The following is an 8,145-nucleotide window of genomic DNA, read 5'->3' as shown; positions in this document are numbered from 1 at the left end:
CCATGTTGGCTGAGCTGAAAAAACTATAGAGTTTCTCAAAAGGAAGCGATCTTGAGAGAGCATCTGCGGCGCCATTCTCTGGACCTTTTTACATATGATGCAGTATTGCAAACCCAATAGCTTGGTGAATGCCTTCTGCTGCCATGGAGTGGACAAACGCTACTCTTCTAGGTGAATCAATATTTTCTGGTCTTTTTGAATAACAAATTCTGCATGCTGCAAATATGGGCGTCATTGCTCTATGCCTACCACAATGGCCAAATATTCCTTTTCATATCTGGACAACACACGGTATCTTGGACTCAATGATTTGCTCATAAAGGCAATAGGATGCCCCCGTGTTGCAACACAGCTCCAATTCCTGTATCACATGCATCCGTTTCCGCCATGAATGTTTTGGTGAAGTCCGGCAGAGCCAATACTGGAACTGAGATGAGCTGCTGCTTCAAAAGATTCAAAGCTTGCTCAGTGTTATTTGTCCAGACAAATGAGTCGATGCTTTGATGCTACTCGTCGTCTTGTTTCCAACAAGCTTGAGTTTGCTCAACTCGGAGCTCATTTGCAGAAGTTATGGTAGTTCTGGTTTTCTTGAGTGTGGTTTTTGTTAGGGTCCCAGCGGTAGTACCGTGGTACCCAGCGGTAGTACCGCTGAGGAGTCACAAGCGGCAGTACCGCTCCGCAGCGGTAGTACCGGCGGTGACTCCGCAGCAGTACTACCGTTGGCTTACCAGGTCCCTACCGCATCGATTCGAGGGGTCTTTTTTTGTGTCGGATTGTGCGGTACCTCGCTGCGGCAGTAGTGCGGCAGTACCGCTCCTTAGCGGCAGTACCGCCCTTCCTCCGTGGTAGTACCGCCCGGTTCCCTCTTTCCCTTTACCCTTCATTCTGTGCGGCAGTACCGCCGAAGGGAGCGGTAGTACCGCTTAACCCAGCGGTAGTACCGCTGTCTCCTGCGGTACTACCGCCCCAAGGTTCATGTTTTGTTGCTCCTTTTCCCTGTTTCTTCCACCTGAGCGGTAGTACCGCTCGTGGAGCGGTAGTACCGCTCATGTGCGGGCTGAGCACATAACGGTTGGATTTTCCCCCTCCTATAAAAGGGGGTCTTCTTCCCCATTGAACCTTATCCTTTGATCTCGTGTTCTTTCCCCATTGTTGACCTTCTTCGAGCTTGCTAACTCTCAATCCCTCCATGGATTCTTGCTAGTTTTTGAGGGAAAAGAGAGAGGAGATCTAGATCCACATTTCCACCAATCACTTTCTCCTCTATGTGAGGGGAACCCCTTGGATCTAGATCTTGGAGTTCTCCTTCTTGTTCTTCCTCTCATTTTCCTCCCTAGCATTAGTTGCTTCGGTGGGATTTGAGAGAGAAGGACTTGGGCACTCCATGTGCCCTTGCCATTGCATTTGGTGCATCGGTTTGAGTTCTCCACGTGATACGTGGAAGTTATAAGTTGAGAAGCTTATTACTCTTGGGTGCTTGGTACCCTTGAGCTTGTTCCTCTTGGGTGCTTGGGCTCCCTAGACGGTTGTTGGTGTTCGGAGCTCAATCATTGTGGTGCAAAACTCCGGGCAAGCGTCGGGGTCTCCAATTAGGTTGTGGAGATCGCACCGAGCAATTTGACGGGTACCGGTGACCGCCCCCAAGGGTTGCCAGAGTGTACGGGTTCGGTGACCGCCCCCAAGGGTTGCCATTTGTACGGGTTCGGTGACCGCCCTCAAGGGTCCCTTAGTGGAATCACGGCATCTTGCATTGTGCGAGAGCGTGAGGAGATTACGGTGGCCCTAGTCGCTTCTTGGGGAGCATTGTGCCTCCACACCGCTCCAAACGGAGATTAGCATCCGCAAGGGTGTGAACTTCGGGATACATCATCGTCTCCTCGTGCCTCGGTTATCTCTTACCCGAGCCCTTTACTTATGCACTTTCTTTGTGATAGCCATATTGTTTCTTCTCATATATCTTGCTATCACATAGTTGCTTATCTTTCTTAGCATAAGTTGTTGGTGCACATAGGTGAGCCTAGTTGTTTTAGGCTTTGTGCTTGGCAAATTAACCGCTAGGTTTATTCCGCATTTGTTCAAGCCTAAACCGTAATTATTTTAAAACGCCTATTCACCCCCCCCCCTCTAGGCGACATCCACGATCTTTCACCGCTGCGAGACCATTTTTGGTGGACAAATCAATTATCTCTCTATCTGCTTCTCGCAAAAAAAATATCTCTTCCATTGCAACGCACGGACATATGTGCTAGTGTATTATAAACACACAATGTATGGTTCAATTCAAAGAACAACGTTAAGCCACATCATCCAAATTATTTTAGCGATTAGATTTACAAGTTATAGTTAGGACCTAACCAACGATTAGAAACCGTATAATAGCATTGTCATTTGGCAGGCTTTCATTCAGCGAATTCATGTCCAATGCATCTCTCATAGAGGTTCCTAATGTAAAGTGACTTTACAAAGTAATAAATGAAGCTCTCTAGGTTATCATACCTATGACACTACCCACTGTGAAATATTAAAATAGACTAGTAACATATACATGTTATTAGTCTAAGTTAATCACACTATGACTAGCCTAATGCCCCTCAAGTCTGCATGTGTGTCTTCAGCCAGTGCATTGTTTTATGGGTTGAAACAATATGGGTGTGTGGTCTATCCTCGAACTCTCTGCCATATTATCTGGATAATCTCCGATTGAAATCAATATAATTCTGAACATGATGGTATAATGTCAAAACCAAACCCATAGTCTAATACAAAGAGTACTATCTGTATCCATGACCAAATCCGGGAACTATTTGAATTTTAGAACGAATGCCATCTGAGGCCCTTCGGTCTGATGTTTGGTCGGAAAATATCCATTATAGTTTTACCCCAAGATGATACTATATTATTTTTACTAGATAAATATATTGTTACAACTGGTGAATTTTTTCTTGATATGTATGAACAAACCTATAAAATCGACAAAAAAATAGATAATTCTTAGTCATATGAGATATTGCCGTGTCCAAAAAAAGCCAAGGAAAATTGCAGGCTTCATCAACTTCCTTTGAAGCAACACATCTTAATTCACATTTTGATGCCTCTCCAAGTCTCCAATGACAACAATACAAAAGACCATACATGTACACTTTTTGTTAACCCAACTCATAGGTTCTACTAAGGATGTCAATGGGTAGGGTATGGTGCCGGTAAAATAATCCCATACCCATACCCTTGTTTCTGATGGCGTAAAATCTGTCCATACCTACCGTTCATTTCACATTATAGAAACTTCACAGCCAAAAAGTTCACAAGAAGTCTACAATTACGAGAAGTTCACATCTAGAAGCTAACTAAAGTGACAAGTTCAATTAGTTCACAAATACACCTACTTCTCCCCCCTCGCCTGCCTCACATCCTTCTTTGTCCCCGGCTCGTCCCCGGCCCTCTTCAACCTCCTCAGAACCTTCTTCGGCGCCGGCTCCTGCTCGTCCTCAAACTCGTCCTCGGACTCGACAACGGACTTGTCAACGGTCCTCTTTTGTTTCTTGTTCCATGCCTCCGTTGTATAACAGTTGAAGGTCTTCCTAGGCTTTAAGTAAAAGTCGCGACGCTCAATAGGCTGACTAGGCTGACTAGGCTGAGGTGCATCATCGATAAACCCCCTCAGGGTGATCTCGTCGGGCGCCTGAAAAATAAGGAATGTGTTTGAGTGGAATTGGATCTAACACAAAATTCAACATTCAGTTTGAGTAAAGATGAATCATAAATTGGTAACATATAGCCTGTTTGTGGAACACACGTCATAAAATACGAATCATAGCATCAACTTTGTAAGATGCAACAAGTGATGTTAAGTTCATAACTCTGTATGGTAATTGGTAATACATGTAGATGGTAACATTTGTTTATGCAATCCCACCATGATAAATATTTTATATGAAAAAATTAAAAAATAAATGGTAACACAGATTTAATACCTCCTCTTCAAAAGCAGTGGAACTCGACCGGGTGGGCATGTCGGCCTCGATGGTACGGCAACCAAGAAGATGAGCTAAGGAACGTAACCGAATAGCGCTACGCCGTGACATTGCAAAATAGAGATTTTAGTGGATTTGAACACAAAGCATGTAAACAAAAGGCTCTCACGACATACCTTAATAAACTCTCTAAGGACATTCTCAGAATTCCCACCCCGAGGTTGTGCGAGTGCTTCATCGGCTTCACTAACCTGGCACGAGATCTCAGTGCGCTATGAAAACAAACAAGTCAACAAAAGAGCTCTAGTTATGTTGATATGTCGAAAAGGGCAAAACTTACTATAAATTTGATCGTAGGAGCAAATCCGGTTTGTGTGCCCTCTCTGATGAGCATGTTGTAGCTGAGGTTGGCAGTCTCTTCGAAACCTGTGGGCACCTCCAATATGCTCTTGTCATAAGCCGGCGGGCATAACTCCACACGAGACTCGCTAAGAAACCATTGAAGATATTTGTAAAATGTAGCTTCATCGTGCACTCGGCAATGTACTTGTCTGTTATTATTAGCCACCTTCACCAAGTAATTCCACTTCTTGATGTACTTTTCATGATATGACTCCCAGTTTCTTGATCTTCTTCTGCTTCATTTTGTCCAAGCTTCATATTAACAATCATAAGTATTGGCAGCCTGAAATAGTTTACAATGCTAAAGATAGAAGATGCACTCTCTCACCCGTGAAGCACGATATTCGTGTCCTTCCACTCCGGCGGTGTATCCTGAAATAACCCAAATTGAGTCATCACACGTTGTGGAAGGTGGTGCTCGACTGCATATAAGCATATCAATGGGCACCGCATCTGCCAAAGATGTGATTCCTCTGTGCATTTCGGGTTCAACTGGAAATCGGGGATGAAAGCGAAATTGTCCTGCAGTCCATATGGCTGCCACGTCACCTGTAACATAGTACAAGCAGGGAGCCAATAGAATAAATTGCTAAGGAAGACATGAAAATAATACTAAGAAAAAAAGAAGTATGCATATTAATGGAACGAAGCAAATGATAACTATTTTTGAAAGGACAGGTTTGGAGTTCCCCAAATACCACTCTTGGAGATAATTCCACAAAGATTAGTTTGTATTTAAGAGCGAGTGAATATTGACATTGCAATTATTACCTGCTGGGCGGTTAGCACGTCGAACTCATTGGTGTAGTCTATGTACATCCTCTTTTGGTCGCCGTTGAACTCCAAAACCTTGTCCCACTTGTACGCGCATGTAGGCTTCCATAGCGGGTTATCATGATCGTCCCAGGCGTCATAACGGATCACTTTCGGTCGTCCAACTGAAAAGTGTTCCCACATCCAAACTGAAAGTAGGACTAACGAACCACAAATGCTGGCATGATCTTTGCGCCTACAACATGCCTCATCCAACTGCACATAGAGGCACACACGGGACAATTAGAGAATGTTTGAAGATGTAATATAGAGAGAAAACTATGTACAATTGATTACCTGACGGTACAAGTAGGCCAGTGCCGCCAAACCCCAGCTTTGTTTACTATCCCAACCGGATAACGCCTTCAGCCACATCCACGGAGCGGTCCTACCACCACCATCAGCAAAAAGAGTCCTCGAGATCACATAACACAAGTATGCACGTGTATAATGTTGGACCATCTCCTCACTAGCATCGCCAGGGCACTGGCTAAAATGTTCTACGATCCAAACATAAGTCGCACCAGCGGGGACTCTGTATTTAGTTAGGTCATCCGGCACCGCAGGAACCGCACCGATAAGGTCAAACATCCTATCGCGCCAGTTAGCAGCATTAGTGATAAAATAGACAAGAATTCCCTTGATGGGAAGTGCAAGGATCATCGAAACATCCTAGAGAGTCACAGTCATCTCCCCGGTTCGGTGGTGAAAACTGTGTGTCTCCGGCCTCCGCCCTGCTTCCTGGAGCTTCTGCAACCCTGGTTATAACTGGTGGACTGCTTGGCCCTGCCCCTGGCGTGTTAAAAAGATTCATCGGCTCATACTGCAAAGGCAAACGGGACTGGTGCCTCCTTCGAAGAACCGCATTAGAGGCGCCTTGATCCAAGCTTAAGCGAAAAGCCTCTACCCTGATACGCTGTGACTCAGCATCCATCTGAGCCTACATTGCATTGATATCATCTTGGGCCTTGGGCCTCTGTTCCCTACGCTTCGCAATCTCCGCATTACTCTCCGCTTGGTTCTCTCATGTGACCTCGGTCCCCATCAAGGTTGTCAACTCATTCCTCAACTCCAACATAACCTGAGTCGGTGGTCTGGTTGAGCCGCCAGCACCAGCCGCCGCAGCCGCAGTCGAGCCAGATGTCATAGCTGTAGCTGTTGATGAGTTGAGAGTCGGTCATGTGCGAGCCATAAAGATAGCAGCCCTGGATGGCAGCTCATGGGGTCTGGAATACTGTTGCAATCAGAATAGCCCCAAGCCCGTCGTCTTGAAGCTAGTAAATCAACTCCGTCTCTCCGGTAGAGGACTCATCACCTGAGTAGATGAGAGTCTCTTGTCGAGATACAGAGTCCTCTGCAAGATCAATGCCATGCGTGAAACCGACGAAGACATGCTTCCGGCTGGGTTGAATCGGGTGGGTTGCGTGTGCCTAGCTGACTCGATGTGGTTGGTGGAGATGTCCGGCTCAGGCTCAGATCTGCCAATCTTTCCGATGAAGACATGAATTCCGCCGAAGGGGACTGGTACCCGTACTCGATTGAGTCGGCCTCGGGGCCCCAACCAGCGTCATCGACGTAAAGCTTGCCGCGACGACTCTTGGTTATCCTGCCAACGGCGTATCCCTCGATCCCTGGGAAAGAGCCCTTCAAGAACTCGAAACCATCGTGCGATGGCCCCACGGTGGGCGCCAACTGTCGTGGTTTTTTCACGGCAGATGCCCTAGTGAAAGGACTTAGGTGTGCAGCCATCGCTACTGTGACTAGCTTGAAGGGGTTGAACAGGACGAAAGACACGAGTTTACCCAGGTTCGGCCCCTCTGGATGAGGTAAAAGACTACGTCCTACTTCTAGTTGTATTGCTTGAGTATCGATTACAATGGAGCGAATCTGCTTGACCTAGCTCTCAATCGATTGTAACTTAAGTTTACCCGCCGTAGGGTCTCGCCTTAATAACACAGGTCGAGGCCCTGGGCTTACAGGAGTCCGGGTCGGGTCACACTTCTGGACCGACCCTGGTTCTAAATCACCTTGCCTTGCTAGGAAAGACGCCATTGGGTGGCTTACGGCTTTAATCCGGTTCTCCACATAAGTTGCCTCCTTGGCTCAGTTTGGGCTCCTTTAGGCCTGTCTAAGGCTTTCTTATTGAGTCGCCAACATTTTAACCCGGCCCATCTAGGGCGGGTTATAACACGGGGTTATATGCCCGACACCACCAGCATCTGGTCTCCGCGTCGGTAATGGTGTTTCCCAAACGTCGGTACTAGGTTTTTTCTACTAGTGGTAGCTGGATGTCCATTGTAGTCAACAAGTGTCTCGGTGCGATGAATTCCGCCAAGAGACTAGTGGTGTCACCATGTGCAAGATCAATGATCCATGCATTATCAGACAAAGCCGCCCTGACGAAACTTCAAAGTCGCACTTAGCTTGCTCGCATGTACTAGATGAAAGTCGAGGTACCAAATTTGAGCAGTAAGCTTCGACAACATCTCAGATATATCGAACACCTCAGTCAGGGGGATTTACTCATAGCGAGGCTCCGGATGGTAACAACTCGCAGGTCTGGACATATTAAAGGGGAGAGATTTTGGACTTGGAACTGGAAGTATGTGGAATTTTGAGTCTTTATGGACTTTGATCTCTCCGCATTTAGCAAGAAAAACATCTCCTCACAAGGTTTCACTCAGATGTATGCATATAGGTTGCACTAAAAGATATCCTGATTATATTTTCAGTGCCACATCTAGAGTGCATATATGTATCGATGGTCTATCAAACCCAATGTAACATGTAACAACCAAACATGTGGCCTATAAAACATGATTAAACGAGACGTTGATGATTTCGTGATGAGTTCCTCATACAAAAAAACTCTAGATTTTTTACTTATGTATAGCTAATAATAAACCTGAAACTGCTACCAAGATATTTTCGACACCATGTGCTTTATAAATCTCTACCA

This window comes from Triticum dicoccoides, chromosome 7A, assembly GCF_002162155.2.
Source record: "Triticum dicoccoides isolate Atlit2015 ecotype Zavitan chromosome 7A, WEW_v2.0, whole genome shotgun sequence".
Lineage (NCBI taxonomy): Eukaryota > Viridiplantae > Streptophyta > Magnoliopsida > Poales > Poaceae > Triticum > Triticum dicoccoides.
The sequence above is the reverse complement of the archived record's forward strand: the minus strand, read 5'-3'. Positions refer to the sequence as shown.